The 20,798-nt window shown below is 39.7% G+C and overlaps 1 protein-coding gene across 10 annotated transcripts in view; it reads left to right on the top strand.

Annotated features, from left to right (window-relative positions):
- The window catches only part of SEMA6D (semaphorin 6D), a 518,494-nt gene that overhangs the window by 180,477 nt on the left and 317,219 nt on the right, over positions 1-20,798 (top strand). For all 10 annotated transcript variants that reach the window (XM_032481257.1, XM_032481258.1, XM_032481264.1 and 7 more), the window contains exon 2: positions 340-420. The gene's annotated coding sequence lies outside the window, so the exon portion shown is untranslated. The remainder of the gene's footprint in view (positions 1-339; positions 421-20,798) is intronic.

Raw genomic sequence — 20,798 nt, 5'->3', positions numbered from 1 at the left:
CCCCACAGAGACTGTGTCCCTATTGCAGTTTATTAAAACTGCCCATGCAGTGCACCATTATTCTTCCTGCTTGTATTCATGAATGGCCTGTTCTCAATAGGAACATCCAGGTGGAGATCAATAATCAGTCTCTTAGTTAGGGCAGGGGGAAGAAAAAAAAAGAAAGGAAGGAAAAGAAAATCCATTGGTGCACTGCATTCAGCTGTTCTGAAGAGGTCTTATCATTAAAGCAGCAGCAGGCATTCATAAACCAAGCTTGCCGGCGGTGCTGGACATGCAGGATTAAAATAATCGTCCATCAGCCTCTGTCTCATAAGTGTTTTCTTTGACTTTTGGCAGGATCTCCAACCTGAGCATGTGCCAGTTGACATGGGAACACTGAGGCCAGCAATTTAAGGATTTTCGCATTTGCTTGCAGTGGTAAGATTTAAAGATATAACAATGAAAGACATTAAATATTACTGGGTTCCAGCTTTTTGCACTAGACATGAAACTGAGGTTGTGCAGGTATCATATTTTTTGACTCATACAGGTCTCTATTTAATTACCTTGCGAAACCACAGTAAACACAAGATAAATCTATAATCCATAAACATTGAACTTAGTATTGTTGGTATTGGTGAAAATAGGGAAATTAAGTAATATCAGATTTCTTGATTTTTGTACAGTTGGACCAAGTGAGGGAAATGGTTTCCATTTTGAACAATGAAACTGTGTATTCAGAAGAGATGGGATTATCAGAGCACAAAGGGGTACGAAGTTTAGGATCAGTGGGTAGAAAGGAAGGGGAGAAGATTCTGTTTTCAGTACGTCAGGGGGCAGTCATTCCTTAATGTGGGTCCAGAGACTGGGTTTCTAAAAGAACCAAATCTGTAGTCAATTAAGAGATTGCTTGAAAATGAAGACTGCCAAATACTGCTGGTGTGGTGACACACTGGACGCTTGTTGGCATCAAAGACACAACCATATGATGTTTCATAAAAAGAGAGTCATAATGGTGAAGAAACTGGCAGGTGCATAGCCAATTGTGTTATTGTTTTGAAAAGAGTCTTCATGCCCGTGTATTTACATATATACATGCATGCATACTCTCTGAGATCTGAGGCCAAAATATAATATTGAATAAAGTCATAATTAAGCATTCCATCTTTCATGGAAGAGAACAGAGTCTCTGGACACACTTTCCAATATAAAGTAAAAAAAAAGAAAAAACTCCGTGATGTGGTTAACTCAAGTTAAACAAGGTCAGCCAGGCCCCCAGGTATGCTCTCTGGGGCCTGCACTGTTGAATTTAAGAGGTTAAATTTATTACTAATACTCATCCTGTTACCATCTTCAGGTTGAGTCATATCTTCATAGGATGAGACTGTATTCAGCACCTTCAGTTCTCTAAGGGCTACCTGTTTAGCATACTTTCTACAGATGTTTGGGTGCCCATTTTCATGGCGCCATGATACACTGAACAGGTCCATGATATTGAACACATGTGACCTCTAGCCAACTTATTTGTCCATTTTTCTGTACTGGATTCCTTATAACCATGCATTTTCAAAGGATATATTTTGGTAATTCAGCATTCCTATTCAGTCTTCTACGCCTATTCCTCGCAAATTGCCCTGCTGCTCTGTTCAGTTATATTATTGTGGCAACTTTTAGCTTAACAGCTTGTATTCACATAACCTATTTGTGGAACAATGGAAGAATGATTGTGAAATAGCCTGGAAGATGCATTACTTACACCTGTAACTGACGGTACAGCTTCACATTTTTATACATATAAAAGTAAATGAACGTACCATTATGGTTTCTTTTATCTGAATACTACATTCCTCTTAAAAATTAAATTACTTTGCACTTGAGTTTAATGCTTTATTGCATGATTGAGATGCACTTTCTAGGAACTGCCACCAAACCCAGGTTCCCATCCATAAGTCATGGTTTCTTAAATAGACATGGAATTCAAGAAAACATCCTAATTAGAGAGTCTTTGAATCTTAGATACTAGAAAGGCCAGAGTTAAATAGAATAGAGCTTTTTCAGATCCTCAAAGCTAAGCAATTTGAGGAAAGGAGAAAAAAAGTAGGAGAAGCATGCATGTGATTGGCCTTTATGAAATCATAAACCTCAGTGGAAGTGGTCCCTCTAACAACTCACTTCTGGACCACAGAAGTCAGTTTCGTCTGAGCTCTGTATGTCAAATTATGCTTTTTATTACCAAGAGTGAAGGCCTGCCAGAGAAGCTCAGTAGATCATGGTAAACTGGTTTGTGTCATTTGGGATATTAGGAAGGTGTTTTTGAAACTAGCCTGGGAGTTTCAAGTCCTAATGTCTGCAGAGAAGCAGATGGTGCTCACTCCCAGGCCACTTCTGCAGTAGAAGAACACGCTTCCACCAGATAGGCTTGTTTGAGAAGGCACATTGAGGCAGAGTGGCACTGCAGGAAGAGCAATGATTTAGGAATCAGTGGGCCTAAATCCTAATCCTCACACCATAGCTGATTTAGCTAAAGAAGTTTTTTTTTTTTCCCCCTTCTTTGCCTCTGAGATCTTAAATAGTCACTTAACTGTTGGGCCTAAATTTTTAATCTGTAAAATGAGGTTAATACTCACTGTACTGTACTCCTCTGTAGGTTTATATAAAAATAATAATAAAAAAAAACCAAATGGGAAGCCTTTTGAAGAATCTAAATCACTACACAGAATTTAGTAGTGCTAGAAAGTTGATTTCTTATTAATAGCACATGTCTGATTTGAAAGATACATTAAAAAAGCATCTTCATGGATTTTCATGGATGTCTTCACTTTGAACAAAGGCTTACAGTTGCTCTTGGCTCTGATGTTTTTTTTTTTTTCTTACTAAATTACGGTAACAACAGAAGTTGGTTGTGTAACTGTCTCTAACTTGTGTCTGAACCTGTCTCTGGTGTTTATGCTGCACTGCTCTTAAATGTCAGTGTCCTAGAATCACTCCAAAAGGAAAGCATGGGAGAGAATGAAGAAATGTTTACAATGCAATCCCATCAAGGAAGGGGCCTCTGGGGCGGATCCTTGAGGTGAATCAACCTTTCTCAAACCTCCCTCCCTCTAATTCTTTTCAGATGTATACTTTTAACTGAGCCAGATTCTCTGCTTATCTTCCTGCCCCTTATCTCCCTCTCCACCCCTTTCTACTCTCCTTCACACCTCAGAAAGTCCTCTACTTGTTGACAATGGAGGTTTTTTTTTTTTTAGCTATTGACCCACAGCTCTCTGCTTCCATAAATCCTGCTTTAAGTGTTTGATCTCTAAGACAAATATACCTCCATAGCCCTGAGTTTACTCTCTGACTCTGTTTCATTACAAACGTTGTAGACAATCAATATGATCTGGGGGGGGGGGTGTCTTAGGTCAAAAAACACAATTTGCTTGGACACACCATAGTCTTTGCCCCTGCAAAGAACTGTTGATCACATGTCCTTTAAGAATAAAACCAGAATTATCGGAAAATGTCACCTAGATGATAAACAGGAAATTCCAACAATTACATGTGTTATAGAAAATCTTCCAGAGCCCCCAGTTTATGTACTAATGTTAGAAGCAATCAAGGACTATGAATCATAGATGCAGTTAAACATAGTGGTCCAAATTTTCATCCAGAGTGCCGGAGAAGAATGTTAACACAATGGATATGGGTCAGAGAAATTGGCTGACGTGCGAAATACCAGCCAAGTGTATCATCCGTTTTGATTTTTTATGGATGAAATTTGAACACTGTCCAAAGTTCACCATTGTGGAGATGTTTACCTATGTGCACCACCATTTTCTTTCCTGATCCCAAGACCCTCAACTACATGGAAGCATCATCTGTACCTTCTCTGCCTGTTAAACCCACCCTCATTCATACCAATTTATTCTCTCAAGAAAACAAAAGTAACTAACAGTCTCTTTAAGCCTGAGTACGATCCATTCTGTCCTCATGTTAGAACCTAACTTCATTCCTTTGGGTCACAAAATTCTGTGACTAATCTGGGAAAATAACCAAAGAGGATTAAGATATGAATAAAGTTAACTATGGGAAATGTTATCCCAAGATACTCTATCCAGATTGCCTTGTGTTTATAACTGACCCCAATAGCCTGAAAATTATAGCTTTTAATGATCACAGTAGACCACACGACCAAAATTCAGTGAACTAGTTTTCTTGCAATCTGGCTGATCTGGATGCTATTATTCCCAGGGTTCTCAACTAAAAGGTAATTTCTCTTTTCAATTGTTGGCCTCTGCTTCTCTGCAAAGTCAGAATGGAAGTGAGATATAATCAGCAAAAAGAGATCCATAGGTCCCTTCCCAGTAATGGGATCATGAAACAATGGAAATTAATAAAAATTCAAGTAGAGTCTCCAAAATCTCAGCTATTTTCATTAGCATTTCACTGAAGCTCCAGAAAACTGTAAGTATTTTCTATTCTAGTCACCCGATAGCCCTTTGCAGCTGATCAAAATAACACATGACTAACAATAGGAACCAGACAGCCACCATATCTGCAATGGTCCCATTTATCACTCAGACATGTTTGTTGTAATAAAGTCAAAAGTGAATTTTCTCCTTTTATTTTCAAGTTTTGCATCTGACAAAGTGTCATTAGAGCACACTGACTTATGGGAAATTGGGATAGATTGAGAGTCTCTGATACAAGGCAGTCTTCATATCACTGAAGGATGTTACTGCATTGAGGGAGAAGGGGAGAAATAGTTTTTAATAATATGTTCTCTGATGTCTTATCAAACATCTGCAAAAAATTCTAATTAACTATCTAAAGATACATGATAAAAATGCGTTGTAAAGGCAAAAATATGATCCTGGAAAACATTTTAAAAGTTTGAATATATCAGTTTTCTTTGTTTGGGAGTGTAGCAGGCAAGGAGAGCTGAGGAACGTAAGTTGTATAAAAACACCATGATTGCATCCTCACATCAGATAAGAGCCATGATGTGACATCTAATCCCCTGGTCATGTATGTCAGCTCTTGGACTCTATTTGCTTATATGCTCTGTGTGTGTGTGTGTGTGTGAGAGAGAGAGAGAGAAAGAGAGAGAGAGAGGGGGAGAGAGAAATGTCTGAGAAAGTAGAAGGTAGATATCATCAAATGTGAAATTTTCATAGGCTAGATCTACCAAATATCTGTTTCCTCAAGGAGTGACAGTTACTGCTAAGATTAAACATGGTAATTTTAGAATTGATATTTTGTATGGCCCAATGAGCTGTATTGTTCCATTGTCATGGCACTACCATGACAACCACTGGATCCTAGGATCCCCCTGATATCCTGATTTCATAAATAGGAGTGCTCATAATAAAAATAGACATCTCTAAATATGAATTCTCCATGTGAAAAACATTTATAACTTTCTATTTTCTCTTTCCCTAGTCATTTATGTACCCGTTTCTTTCTTGATTTGTTCACTGAACAAATATTTATTGATCACCAAGTAGGCATTTACTGGGCATTGTTTTGTGTGCTGAGGATACTGAGGTAAACCCAACAGATAAAAATCCTTGTCTCCATGGATCACCTTCTAGTAGAGGAGATGAGCAATGAGCAAGACACAAATCTAAAAGATATAGTGCTTACAGATTTTATACACCCATGTGTATTTTATATATAGGTGAGTGCTAAAGAGAAAAAGTAAAATAGAGAAAGAGGTTTGAAATGTCACAGGGTGGTGGCAGGGGTTTGAATTGCAGAGACCTAGTGAAGCTTTTCTGTGTAAATCTTTTGAAACAAAGCTTGAAGGAAATGAAGTAGCAAGCCATGCTGATACCTGGGGAACAGTTTTCTAGGCGCTGAGAAGAGTGAGTGCAAAGGCTCTTAGTCAAGAGAGTGCCTGGACTATTTGAAAAACAGCAAGGAGGTCACTGAGGTTGCATCAGAGTGAAAGAGGGAGAGGGAATAGGAGATGAAGTCAGAGACAATGTGGAGCCAGATCATGGCCCCTAATGCCCAGCGAGATGGGAGGCCTTTGGAGGATTTGAATAGAGGAGTGGCAAGATTGAGCCGACTTATTTCTTTGCAGGGATCATTCTGGCTGCCATATTGGGAGTGGCCTCTGGAGGTTACACATGGGGTGAGCAGAGAAGGCAAACGTGGGGAGACCTCTAAGCAGCATGCTATAATAATTCCAATAAAAGGGGAGAGGATAAGGTCCTGTGCCTAAGTGGAGAGGCTGGCCTTGACTAAGGGCATGGAGAACTTAAATATACTAACAGGAAATGTGTGGGTAGGTGGGCAGATGTGACAGTGAGAGCGTGTGGAAGCCCCTTTTGATTCTCTATCAGATAACAGGCACCTCAGGCGGCGTGAGTGTAGGCATTGAGTGGTTGCCTGATTGCTTTTGGTGAGCATTATTATTTCATCAGGAAATTTCGACAAAGCAAAAAAAGGAGCTTAGATGTGATTATAATGATAATTTAAGGAACTTAAACTGGAAAGGAGGCAAGAGGGGTTATCATGGGAGAGATACCTTGGGGACACAGAGAGTGGATTTTAGGTCCTGGTGGGATTGTTCAATTGTAGGATTTGGGGCCTTAGAGGGAGTTTGCAGAAAAGATACGAGGTCATGGTCAGAGAAAAAATATTTGAAATTGAAGTTTTGCAATGGCTGCAGATGCAGGTAACAGCAAAGTGAAGGGTGCGACTGGGAGTGAGTGGCTCAGGAAGGATGGCTGATGAAGGCATTGGAAGAGAGGAAGTCCAGGAGCTGAGAGGACAGGAGAGTGGAAGGATCATCCCATTGGTTATGGAAATGACCAAAAACTGAATAGGAGTGGTATTAGAGAGTGTGATCATGAGCCAGCCACCAAGTCTCACTAAGGAGAGCGCTGAGTGCAAGTTTTGAGGGTGATGAGGCAGACCTTTCCAAGGACATGCGGAGTTCTGAGGTTCCCACTTGACTGTTGCTGAGGAGACAGTCTCCCTCCAGAAGAGTGGAATGACTCAGACCACACAGGTACTCTTGGCTTGAGCCAAATGGTGGTCTTCAGTAAGGTGGTCTTACACTGAGTGGGCTAGCTCCCTCTGAATTCATTGTTACCCAGTGGTTCATTCATCTGTAGTCAGAAAACCTCCTTAATTCTCTTTATCAGAAGAATATTGTGTTCTTTGTCTCATCAGACACAGGCTAAACTGTGGGACTCATTGCACTTTAATGGCCTTTTTTTATGCTCTTTGCTCCAACTTTTCCCCCATCAGCCTATTCATAAACCCTTCCTCACCTCCTCATTTTCCTCCCCCAGCCTGTCCCATTCCTTGATGCAGTGAGTGAACGAGTAATTGTCCACATGACTGTCTTCCACTTTTCTTCAGAAGTACTGCGTTCTCTCATTCTGTGCGTTCTCTAAAATGCTGGTCACTTCACTGGTCACCTTCTGCTCATCCTCGATGTCATGCATTCTGAACTGAGTGGAGGTATGTGCTTTGCAAATTCTAGTGTCCCTCTCCTTCGTCCTGACCTTCTGTCTTTGCAAAACCGACTTGAGAACTGCATTGGAATCATAAATGACTCTTAACTATTTTCTCTTTCCATCTAAGACATTTCTGAAACCAACATTGTTTTGGGAGGGATGGTAATATTCATACAGTTTTTGGAGGTACTATATAGATGGTCAGTCACTCTATGGGACTAAAATACAAGTTGTAATTAAATCTAAAGCCTTAGGTCTAAAATCTCTGAAAAGTAAAGCTGTTTTCTGTTTGTGGCTTTAGAAGCAGCTGTTCAGTTCTCTGGGAAAATAAAATAGATACATATGAAATAGATATAAATAGAATGGGATCACAATTAGTGCCACAGACCATCAGTACATTGGGGTTATTTCAAATTACAAAATTGCTATTTCTCTTCTTGTCTGACAATGTACAGATATTGCAAGGATTTTAAAGTGTAATTTTTTTGGTACTTTTTATGGGAAGCAAATGCTGTGAGTCAGTGAAGAACACATGATTTAGATGAATGAACTTTTCTTAGCAGTTAAAATTATTCATTATTCATTCTCACCTGTACCACTGGTTATTTCTCAATCCCCATGCCAAAATTCAATCTTCTTTGTTATGCTCCTCACTGTCCCTTAATGTGGTCCCCACCGCCTGCAGTTTCTGATGCAGTGTGATATGTAAGAGCGTAGGATGTGGCATGGAAGGGCTGGTATTTGAATTCTGGCTTTGTTACTCACCAGCCGTACAATGTTGAGGAAGTTAACGTAAGTGCTGTTATCCTCTGCTTTCTTATCACAGGGTTGCCATGTTAATGGCTGCAATGTATTTGAAAGTGCTCAGCACATTACTTATAAATAGTAGGTGCTCAGTAAGTATGCACTGATAATGCTTTATCTATCATCTGCTCCTTGGTTTCAGTCTCAGGTGCTTGGTTTGTTTTCCTGTTTTACGTTTCTTTGGCCCCTTCAACTGTTTACTCCTTTTTTCTGCTAAAGCATGTTTAGTCTTTGCCTTCCATTCGACTGGTGAGTTTGTACCATGTTAGATTAGGTTTATGGTTGGGAAGGGGAGATGCTGAGTCTCTCTTTTAGAGAAGGAGGATCTGAAGTAATGGCACTAATGACGTGTGGCAAAACTAAATATTCATGGGGAGGAAGGAAAGATGATGTGATGGGAATCTGAGTGTCAGCTGATGGTATAACGTTTTCATCAACCACATGTCTAGCTGTGTCCATAGTATGTAGGACTACCAAGAGGTGAAAATTTGCCAGATAGCATTAACTATATTTTTTTAGACTCTGTCAATTCATTTCATAAAATAAAGTTCTATTGTTTTCATATAATTATAGATAGGCAATTTTATGACATGCAATTTTATTTCTTAATATGTCTTTCTCAGTACATAGGCATAGCATAGGATTAAGAAGACTCTTTAAGAATGTTTAAGAACCAGAAAGGCAGAAACTGTCCAACTAGCAGCAAGAATTAAGTACTGCAGTATTAAAGGGGTCAATATTTGATTCTTTTTTTGAGAGAATGAAAACCAAAGGGCAGGTGATTTGAGATTAACACTTTCCTATTTGGACCTTTTTTTTTTTTTTTTTTTTTTTGGCTCCATATTGTTAGTCTCCAAGGATGTAACATTGAATTAAAAACCAGACCTAGTAATCACCATCATTAAGTGATGAAATATGTACAATGAAAGTCTGAATGGAGGAGATGGTTGAAACAGATAAGTTTCCAAGCTCAGTTTCTTGATTGATACTGTCTTCAAAACAATTGGGTATTCCATGTCATTAAAATAGCAGGGAGAAAAAAAGGAGTATATTCTGCCTGACTGTGTCTCTTTGGTCATTGTTTCACACTCCATTAGAGGTTTTATCCGACTTTTGTATTCCGACTGTATTGTATTTTTCCGGTGCTAGAAGAAACTTCAATGAGGACATGATGAATGTCCATATTAAATTGGATCCCTCTCCCCTTTTTAATTAAGTTCATTTAAATTTAATTTTGTAATTTTACTTCAGTAAACCATCTGACTCCAGATGTTGGAGGCACTTTTTCTTATTTCTTTTCCCACATAATTGTACCTGTAAAAGATTTGTAGCTGCAGGAGACATTTTGGAACCTTTTAGAGCATTTTTGGCATATGTTTCATGGATGACTGATAACATGAGCAATTAACATCCTAAAATGTTGTTCTGCTCCCCAGAATATTTTTAATAGGATAAGTTACTTTTATTAGCTTGAACTTTAAACAAATAATCATCTTAAAGGAAACATTATCATCAAAATAACTCAGTTGAAACGGAAGGCCAACCCTCAAAGGAAATTGGTAAGAGTGAGAAGAAAAGACCCTGGGGCTAAAAGAGCCTTTAACAAAGACATATAAATGAAAGGTGAGGATTGGCCTTTTGCTAAAATAAGAGCTATAAGCCGAGTTCCTGTTCCTTCTGATTGACTCTGAGTCACTGTACTGTGTGTGTTGTACTGCATATATTACAGAATGATGGGTCACACCGCCATCCTTGGGGAAGTCTGGCTTTCAGTGATAGAACACTGAGATGAAAGGGAACCACCCAGGCAACACCTACTTTGAAGGATACCGAAGATGGAAGTTCTCATATGTGTGTTTGTATATTTAAGAAACATATAGTTGCCTTGGGGCCTAGAACTCAGACTTTAACTCCACTGATAAACGATCTTCACCATCATTGCCTCTCAGGCATTCTTAAAACAACACCGAAGATTACTCACAATTAGCCTTTCTTGTTACAAGAATTATTTGAATGCTTACGCTCATGCTGAATCTGCCTTCTTGTCTCCTCAGTCGAAGCACATCTAGTAACATACTTGATAGCTCCCCTGGGACCTTGTCTAATGAAACTTCTCGTCTTCATCAAAGAAACATATACAACTATAATCAAATCCTTAGATGACATACTAAAGAAAAATAGCAACTGCACATCCACAGAATAAAGGAATCAATTTATTTCCTCAAGTGAGAAATTACAATTCCTTTTTTGATATACTGTAGCATGTCTTGATGTGTATGAAATATTTACCACTACAATAAACAAATTAGAGTATGGATTTTCCCCTAGACGTAAGGGATGCAGCAAGCAAACTCTAATTCTGTTCTTTCACAGTATTTGTCAGTGCATTGAGGGTGGGAGTTGCCTAAAAACAACTGGTGTTTGACATTACTCATTACTGTTTCCAAGTGCTCTTAATGCTTTGAGTACTAAATAAGACTAAAATCATTTAAGACACACCAGTCACTGGGGACCAGGCAAAAGTTGTTTGTCCGTAAGTGACAGAGAAAGAACTCACAGCCTCTACTTGTTTCTAATATAATGAAGCAAGCTCATAAAATGATTGTGTATTCAGACTTTTGCAACTTTACTAAATTTTAAATAGAAAATCAGTGAAGGCGTAGAGGGGAACCAGTGTCTGAAGCGGCAAATGGCACATGGCACATAGAGTATTAGTAAACTAAGACGTTACTCAATGCATTTCTTTAAAGAGTAACTATACTGACTAGGAAATTGCACTTAAAACATCCCTTGTGTAGATAGAAGAGTTCATAGCGACTGTGTGCCAATACCTCTAATTCCTGCTGGGAGTTAAAAATAGATGTCTACCATGGAAATGTAAAGAAGGATTTAGAATGTATTTGGAGCTTTAACATATTGCATACATTCTAAGTAATAGAAAAAAGGTAATTCATTTTGAAAATTAAAAAATGCATTGTGCTTTCAATTACCTCTGGAGATCATTCATGATGAAATAAAACAAATTTTAATGGAGTAAAATTCTTGTCTACCATAAATCTTGGTTAAATTAGAGCCTATCAGTTTATGATTATATAGAAAAGTTGTTCAGAGTGAATGTCTGAAATACTATGTCCTCAGTTTGTTTGTTCATTCATTCATCTTTTTATTTACTGACCATGTACTGAACACTTTGGGGGGGAGCAGGGCAAGTGGTAGAGCTTGGAAACCTTAAATAAACATTGCAGATGGATTCTACTTACGAAGAGCTCTCATCTGAGTAAGAGAGAGAGGGACTATAAACCATTATACAAAGAATGAATACATCTTGTAAGAAGAGGTCGAGATGAAGTACTAGTCTTTACTCTTACTTGGACCAGTTTTTTAAGTAGAAAGATTACTGTGAGCTGTAACCTGACTTCTTATACACAGACACCAGTTTTTAAAAAGTGTTTGCATATGAGAGATGCCGCATAACAGTATTAGTCAATGTTAAACTTTCTCCTCCCTTGGAAAATTGGTACTGATGCTGTTATGATGTAGGTAGAGTAAATCTGAATAAGATGGATGAATTCTATCTTTAACTTCCATGTTGACCTAAAAGGCTAGTGGGCTCATGGAGGCCCATTCTGATAAGGAACACTAATTCCTTATCCTGTGCTTTAGCCCTTTTACCCCTTAGAATTGTACTGGTGTATTTTGGTATCCCTCACCTTCTCCTTGAATGCTGCAAGAATTTGTTTCACTGGACTTGAATAATCAAGGGACCTCTTCCTCCACTTTCAAGATTTCATAGAATCCAAGGACGCATTTGGGGCTTCCCTTCAGTGTATAATCTGAAGTTTCCCTCGAATTTCCCAGCCCAGTAAACACCTGTTCTAATTACTCTTACTCATTCTCTGCTGGAAATTTTTGAGTGTATATTGGCTATTGGCAGGTGTTCCATAATAATTGGGAGAAAGACCTATAAGAGACTCCATGTTTATGCCATTATGTACTAATAAATGCTACTTTGTCTACTTGTCTCATCCCTTGAAAGCCTTTCTGTACTTTTTCGCTGTTCCCAAATTCCAGAAACATATACATACTATTTTATATTACCTAAGATCTGAGGTAGGTTAGTGCAGGAGTTTTAATTGTTATTTTTTTCTGTTTTATATGATACTGCTCTCTAATGATTCCCCATTTTATCACAAGAACCTGCAGGGCTTCTGATGCAGTGGAAAACACGATGAATTCAGTTTTGATCATCAGTACCCTGCATGGACGTATTTGGATTAATTGAACCAAGTCTATTCTGACTCTGTCATGTGGGACACATGAGGATGTGGTCTGTGTAGAGAGAAAGATAAGGCTTTAGGACTATTGCTGGTAAAATCTTTCTTCCCAAGTTAAAAAGCGTGGAGACACAGAAGAAAGTATTTGGAGACAGATTTTGGTCTTTTATTAACATTTTCTTTAACATATAAAAGCATGTCTCGGATGTGTGCTTCCTACAGGGTATAGAAACTCAAATTCTCTCTTTCACATGCATGTATAACATCAAGTATTGTTTCCCCAAGTGGAGCCCAACACGAGCAAGGACTGGCTTCAGATGTGTTCTGTAATATCCTGAGGGCTGCTGTGATTCTTATTCTTGTTACCATTGTGGTAATGAACTGTGTAAATTACATAGTTTTTCTCTGCCAGATGCAACTCATAAATCTAAAGAGAATATTTTCTGCTAAAAAGACATAACGATCATTTTACTGATAGGGTTTAAATGACAGAAATCACACGCTTCTTTATATGGGTTAAACTTTTGTAAAAAGAAAGTAAGTCAGGTACCAAATGCAAGTTCAGATGCCAGTAGGGTGTACTAAGACCTACTTGCATTTTCTTTTGTGATCTTGTTGAACTAAGTCCCATTTTCAGTGATAGCACCATTTCCTTTCATTTAAGGACATGACATAACAAGTGTCCACAATTTGAAACACTTTAATAAGGAGAAAAGAGGCACTGACAGAGATCAGAATTGCCCAAAGTGTGTGTCCTATAGGACACAGGTCTCAGGAGATGTTGGTCAATATGATGTTCCCTGGTCATGTAAGTTTGAGAAACATCGTCCACACACCTGCTGTGTACTGCGTGCTCCGCCGTCCGGTAGGTCTGGGAAACGCTGCACACTCATGTAGGGTCGCGGCACTCAGCAGTGCACACCCGCAGGTTAAATGCTCTGAGAAATACTGCAGTTTGACATTTTCAACCTATTGTTTCCCAAACTTGTTGGACTTCGTTTCTTTCTGTCACATTATGTAACATCCCATGGAAGTGTGATTCTGTAGAAAACACTTTGGAAAACACTGGTCTCAGTAATACTACGTTTTACACATCGTAAATGGATTTATTTGACAAAGACAAGAAATATACACGAGCAAGGACACGGCATGTGATGTTAGAAAACCTGTGTTAGAGTCCTGCTTGCTCTTTGCCAAATATGTGACCTTAGGGGTGTCATTTAAGCTTTTTTATCACTTGAGCTTGTCCTAACTCACAGAGGGCTACGGGATCCAAATTCTCAAAGAAGCAGTGCTCTCACTTATAGTATTACTACTACCACCACCACGATTACCATCTATAAGAGCTGTGCCTCAGAACTCGTCAAGAAATTCTTACTTATCCGACTGCAGTCCTTGCTGATTTCCTAAGCCTTCTTCCCAACCCTCTCTGAGGAGGCCAAGGGAAATTGTATATTCTTCTTAGGGAAAAAGAGAAATGGAATGGGGCATATGAAACAGGGTAGTCAAATAAATGGCCTTCAGATAAATTGCTTTGAATCGTTAGCTTCCCAGAAGAGGTACAAGATTCAGATGTTTTATGAGGTTGCACAAGAGACTTACTCTAAAAAATTATAGGAAAAGAAAGAAGTTGAGCGTTGTTAATAACCATGATAAATAGGTGAGTTTAGATGTGAGGTAGTCCATCTACCTGCCCATGTTACGTCAGGCTTTAAGAGAGCAAAAATATAACATAAAATGCCCGGCACCATGGGAGATGAAAAGAATAGTACGATGTGTGCATGTTAATCAAAAGTCTTACAACCCCACTGTGGAGCTAGTGTGAACATACGGTGTAAACAGAGATCAGTCCCTGCTAGCTTTGCAGGAGACGAGAGTATTTCCAGTTACAACTGCATGCTGCAGGCCCAGAGCAAAAGGAGTTTTAAGAATAGAGAGGTAGAAAAGTCTTCAGGTACAGATTTGGGCTTAAGTTGGCCCTTAAAAATGGGTAAGATGGGGGTCATGGATATTTGTCTCCCCATCACTTTGGTATCTGTGTACATTGTGATTATAGGTACTCAGATACTCAGTACAGATGTGTTGTATAATTGGCTGACTTGACAAGAGAATGGGAGGAAGGGAGGGTGGGAAGGAGGGAAGGTGGGGGCAAACGGAGAACAGTTCCAGTAAAATCGGGCGTGAGCCAGTACTGGTGTATGTGAGGCCCCATGTAGAGGATGTGTGAGCCCAGGGCCTGCCTAGCTCCCAGGAGCAGGGAAGCTGGAGGTGGCAGGGATACCATGCAGAGAGTGCCAGAGTTCTCCTTAGACCTTGTGAGCTGGTCAGTTCCTGGCTCTGCTGCTCCCTACCTGTGTGACCTCAGGTAAGTCTCTTAAATTTTCTGAACCCTTTTATACAATCATGTGCTTTCTTGTCAAGGTTTCTTGGAAGATTTAAATAAAGTATGGGGAATTCATTAGTAAAATGTCAGACAGCTGTGAGATAGTATTATTATGTGTAGAAGTGAGATGCAACTCCAGGAGGTCATGCTATCCGATCTAGCTAGTCCTTCAAAACTCTGGTGTGAATTTCTGAGGGATTTTATTTGACTTAGATTTGCAGTATCTGTGAGTGTTGTGCTATGACTGCACTGCCGGTGTCTTGGTAAGGCAACAGAACACTAACAAAACTGTGCACTGACCATAAGCACTTGGCTTTACAAGAAACACCTGCCTGGGAAGGACTACAATAGGGCAGAGAGTACTCTTCTCAGTATTGTATTGTCAAGACCACTCTGCTCTGTCTTGTCCAAGTCCATCAATAACTAAAATGGCTCAAGGGTGTTTTTAAAAGGACTTTTTTTAAAGATGTCTATTCTCATCCCTGGGAATTTTAAAGCTCTCAGATTTTTGTGACCAAAGCAGTTGACCTTCTCAGTGATTAGAAAATTATAGTCTGGGGACCTAGCAGTAACTGAGCAGACATCCATGAGAAGTTCTGCTTACTCTTTTGCACCTTTAAATGATACAACACAACCAAAGCATCTCGTGTGTTGGTTTGGAGCCCCTCACTATAAAGGGCCCATACAGCTCTGTCTGACAGTGAGAGGCTCCCGTGGTGAACTCACGTGCTTTCTGACCTGGTTTAGCAACCACTCCGGAGAGTACCCTGAGGTGCCAGACTTTTACCAGTGAGGGAAAGTAGTGATGGTACAGTGTGCCTGTGCCAGCTTCTCTTTGATTTCAGCATTAAATTCTTACTCCTCCTCCTTTCCCACTCTACCCAATTCTCCAAAGAATCTCCTTGGTATGCCAAACCACTTCCCCCACTACAGAGAGAAAGAAAGAGAATTCCTTTTTGCTGGCATGGGAGCCTGCAGCTGAGGAGGAAGGGAGTACTTGTGCTTTGCCTGGGGACCCCTTTTCACTTGCAGGATTACAGCCAACTATCACTTCCTTGGTATGTGTTTGATGGTTGTCTGTGATCATCCAGAAAGTACCTTCCTCTCTTTGGCATCTCATCAGGCTAGGGACTGGTCTGGGAAAAGCAAGTTAATTGTGTCTCCTCCTCCAATATAAAATATGTATAGTTTTTAATGAGGCGGATGGAAGGGCAGAAGGCTTGAGACAAAGATGGGCTAACATGAGCTAGGTCTCCCGTTTGGCAGGTGAAGGGGTTCAGTGTCTGTGCCTGGGAATGCCAAAGCAGAGTAATGAGACAGGGAGAAAAACGTGTAAGATCCTGGAAAAGAAAAAACATATGTTTCCTTTCACAATTATCATTTGCTCCTCCCGCCTCTTTTCCCACCCTAGCCCCCAACAGGCCCAAGGTAATGCCTCAAAGTCCAGATGAACATTGATAAGATATGAAAACAGCTACATACTTTCTGAAATGTATGTACACATTCTGTTTGTTTGCTGTCTGTGAAAATGCAGATTTTTTAAAATAGGAAAAAAAAAAGCATAGAAAGTAGTAAATGCTGTCTCTTGAGACTGCCAAGACGATGGCAAATGCTACCACCCTTCCTCACTCCTCACCATCCCTCTGCCATCTCAGCAATGTAGCCTCTTGGACGGGGTGGTGGCAGGGGTGCTGGACTGGACGGGGTGGCCGCAGGGGTGCTGGACTGGACGGGGTGGCGGCAGGGGTGCTGGACTGGACGGGGTGGCGGCAGGGGTGCTGGACTGGACGGGGTGGCGGCAGGGGTGCTGGACTGGACGGGGTGGCGGCAGGGGTGCTGGACTGGACGGGGTGGTGGCAGAGGTGCTGGACTGGACGGGGTGGTGGCAGGGGTGCTGGATTGGACGGGGTGATGGCAGGGGTGCTGGATTGCAGGACCAAGCACTCTTGCACAGGAAGCCCATGTCAGGCCAGGCAAAGCTCTCCCGGTTAGGAGCCCCAGACACTGAATCTTCTTGTGAAGCAAGTTACGCAAGCAAGTCATGTGGATCATTTCTATAGCTATTAAAGAACCAGTGACCTTTAGATAGATTAGACTCTCTTTGGTCTAATGGGGGCTCAAAATGATTTTTTCTTATCTTGGTCCAACCAAACTTTTACTTTTCTTTTCTTGAAGAACACAGAAGAAACATGCTGAGTTCATGATGTGAACAGCTGTCATAGTAACTTTCCCACTGGAAGAGGTACCCCTGTCTATGGGGTTTGGGCATTGCTTATACTAGTCCTCTCTTTTGAGGATGGATGGCTTATTTACGTGTAAGACATTTTGTGATGGGAGTCTTAAGCCTCCTCTTTAAAATCTTTGATTTCTGAGGCTTTTACCATATAGTTGGGTGTTATCATCATCTTTATTAATATTTAGTTTATTATATCAAGTTAAATTTAATAAAATAAATAATAAACTAAAATTTTATTTAGAAAGGCACCCTTCAAATTAACATTTCAAAGCACAGTTTGAGCATAATGCCAGTTGAAACACAAGCCCCCCCCTTCTAACATTGCTTAGAGCCTAAATGATTCCAATTCCACATCTCCACGCCTTGCTCTGTATCCTTGTTATGAACACAGTCTCTCTCTGCTCCTCTTGCCGCTGTTCAGCAAACTTGCATCTTCCCACAGTGATCCCAGATTGCCCACTAACCACAGCTCCCTGGTTGGATGGATGGAGCTGTGGGCTGGACGTAGGCCTGGCTGGCAGCATCACCACTGTGGACAGCAGGGACAGTTTGGTCATTGCTCCTTAAGGTCCAGCATGTGAATGTGAGTGAATCATGCTGGCCTCAATTCCAAGGGCACCCACAAAAATGCTTCTTGTGTGATCTGTTTTCAATACCCCCTGTTGATTCACATGCACAAAAGAAATGAACAGTTTAGCCTTTGGATACAGTACAGTTGAAAATGCCTTCGACATCAAGACATGTCTTATGTGACTAAAAGATATCTTAGTGTTCCTGTTGAAACAAGGATAATAATTATAAATAAGCCTCTTATTTATTTCATTAATCTTCAGTGTGTGCACAAGACTTTGCATTCATTGAAATGACCTTGAAATGTGTTAAAAGTATCAATGCCTCCTTTTTATTCTCTTAAATATTCACCCCAACCACCACCAATGAGACACGGCTCTACTGGGGTGAGGTTCCAGTGTATTGAGCCATGCCTGAGACTGCTGGGCCCTAAAAGATGTTTTCTTCTTTAAGAGGAGAGCTGTGTGTTCAGAAAGCCATTAATAAATCCAAAAGAGCCCAGAGTAATTTCAGACCTGTTAATGCCCTCATTGAAGACCGCTGGCAGAAGAACCAGTGTCCACGCTGTAAAACTATGTAGGTTTGGTTCTTACATCCTCTGTCTTTACAACATAGAGATAAGAAGAGAGAGTAGGGGCATATTTCTGTGAATAAATGTGGCTTATAAATATAGATCAGTAGAAGCAAATAGAAACAAATAAATAGAAACAAAGAGCAATTTATGTATAGGCTGGTGAATTTCAGAGGAGGGGTACCATTTCTTATTAAAAGCTGACAGTTTTCTGATTCATTCTGTCCTTCCCCCTCTTTTTCTGTGTATGTATATATACACACACACACATATCTGTACACACATATGTGTATATATGTGTATACATACACACACACAGTGAATTATTAGCCAAAAAAAAATAAGGCTTTGTCTGAGAGGAAACATAACAGGCAAATGTGCTGAAAAGATCATGTGACCACACCTGAGATGAAAAAGCAACTCTAAAACTAACTACTCCAAATTATGAGTTGGTCGGAGCATCTCATGTGAGAACCACTGTGTTTTCTGAATTGAAACAATTCAGCTTAGAAAAAACTAAAAATCTGAATGATCAAATGTAAGTCCATTTTGCTTTGGTGAGAGGTGTGAATTTTTAAGATGTGAAAAACTATTTTTAAAGCCATGAAATAAACTAGGCCATCAGTGATTTGTCAAAAACGTAATGAGCTATTTTTAAAGAGTATTTATTACTTGTGAATGGCTGCTTCCAGTGTTTGTAGGGTACTCAAAAAAATTAACTCATTCCACAAAAATTTTCTGAGTCTCTGTGCCAGACACTGGGCTAAGGGCTGAGATACAGTGGTAAAATACTATTTATAAGCTATAAATAAACTATCATCTGTAATTACCAATTGTGATAAATGGTATTGGTTCTTTAGTGTTTTAGATATTATCACTTCCATCTTAATTATCTTAATTTCTTTTGCTAAGCTCTTTTCAAGGACAATGCAAATGTAAGTTTGAGTCAGGCCTTTGAGTTATTTACATTGCTTGAATACTAATAAAGTTGTTATATTTCTTGATTCTTAGATATATATCCAAGTATCTTACCATTGTAAAATGTGTCTTCTAAACAACAGAGTATCATACAGAATAACAAAATAAAAGAAATAATGGAGACTTCAATGGCTTTTTATTAGCCAGTCAACGTCTCCAGCTAGAATGTTTTTTGCCACAAAATGTCAAGGTTTAGATTTTAATAAAAATTGACCCATTGTACAGATGTTTGTGTGACCACTGAATTTAATGTATCTTTTGCTTTATTTTACTAGAATCTTTTTCTGTCAAACACGACAATTCAGTGTTTCATGGGTCACACATCATTATGGGACTCAATTTTAGTTGAAGTTAATGACTAATTAGAAAACTCACTGAAGTTGTGTCATATAGGAGGAGCCTGATTTACATAAACAGAAGCATGCCTTCACAACCTTGGAATCCATGGGTAACTTAGTCTCTTTCCAAACCATAATGGAGTAAACATAAAATGTGGCTTAGATATCAAAATTAATTCAATTATAAGACATGGGAAAGATTAAGAGAAAGAAATCATTGGTACTATGAGAGTGGCATTCTATCTAGAGGTCCCTTATGCTTTTGAAAATGTAAACCATGAGATGGGCATTCAGGAATTACATCAGAATCCTGAACGTTAAGATTTTTAGCAAGGACATAACATGTTATTCTTATCTCAACATCCCCCAAAAGTCAGCTAAAGTGACAAATGATGGTGTGGAGGTGGCAGAATTCAAGTGCGAAGGCCAAGCATGGAACAATGGCAGTGATCTCAGCAGGCGAAGATGAGGCTCCAGGTAAGACGGTAGCATTGTTACCAGAAAGTGAGAACTGTTGTGCAGTAAAATTGGGCAAAGTAATTAGGTTTGGGGGCTGAAAGAGAAGGGGAAGCACAAGATAACTCTGTTGTTTCAAGTCTGGTAGTGAATATTGAAAAGACTGACAGAAATAGGAAAGTTTGGTGGAAGCAGTTTGAGAATAGGGGTTTAATCCTGTTGAAATGCCTGCATCCCGGATCACCCAGACTGACTTACTAACAGGCTGACAGTGACACAGCTCCGAGGCAGAGGGAGGAGGGTTCTGTCTCTAAAGGAATAAACTATCTGAATCAAAGCAGGTATTTTTTTTCTCCGTCCATCTTCTGTTCCTCTGTCTCTTTTCTTGCTCCGTGCTGCCCTGATCGTTTCCCACTGTTTTCCTTATTTTGATTGCCTCCACGAGCAGTGATACATAGATATAACTTTGTTTTTCCTCAGTCTTCAGAAAGATTAATGAAAGGCAGGTGATAGACTATTGAACTGAAGCTAATTCATGAGTCAAGTCTGTGTTGGATCCAACTTTGTATCCCACACAGCACAGAAGTAGTGTCTCGTATATAGCATCCATTCTACAAGTGGATAGTGTGTGGTCCCACATGGCATAACTCCCTCTGAATCATATGTGAGGGCCCATTGACCAGCCCGGAATCAATCCAAGGGCAAGAGCTAGTGCACAAGAGGAATATGTGTGTTTATATCAGTGTGTT

This window comes from Camelus ferus, chromosome 6 (genome assembly GCF_009834535.1).
Source record: "Camelus ferus isolate YT-003-E chromosome 6, BCGSAC_Cfer_1.0, whole genome shotgun sequence".
NCBI classification, from domain to species: Eukaryota; Metazoa; Chordata; class Mammalia; order Artiodactyla; family Camelidae; genus Camelus; species Camelus ferus.
Note: the sequence above shows the minus strand (reverse complement) of the source record. Positions and strands in the feature narration are given on the sequence as shown.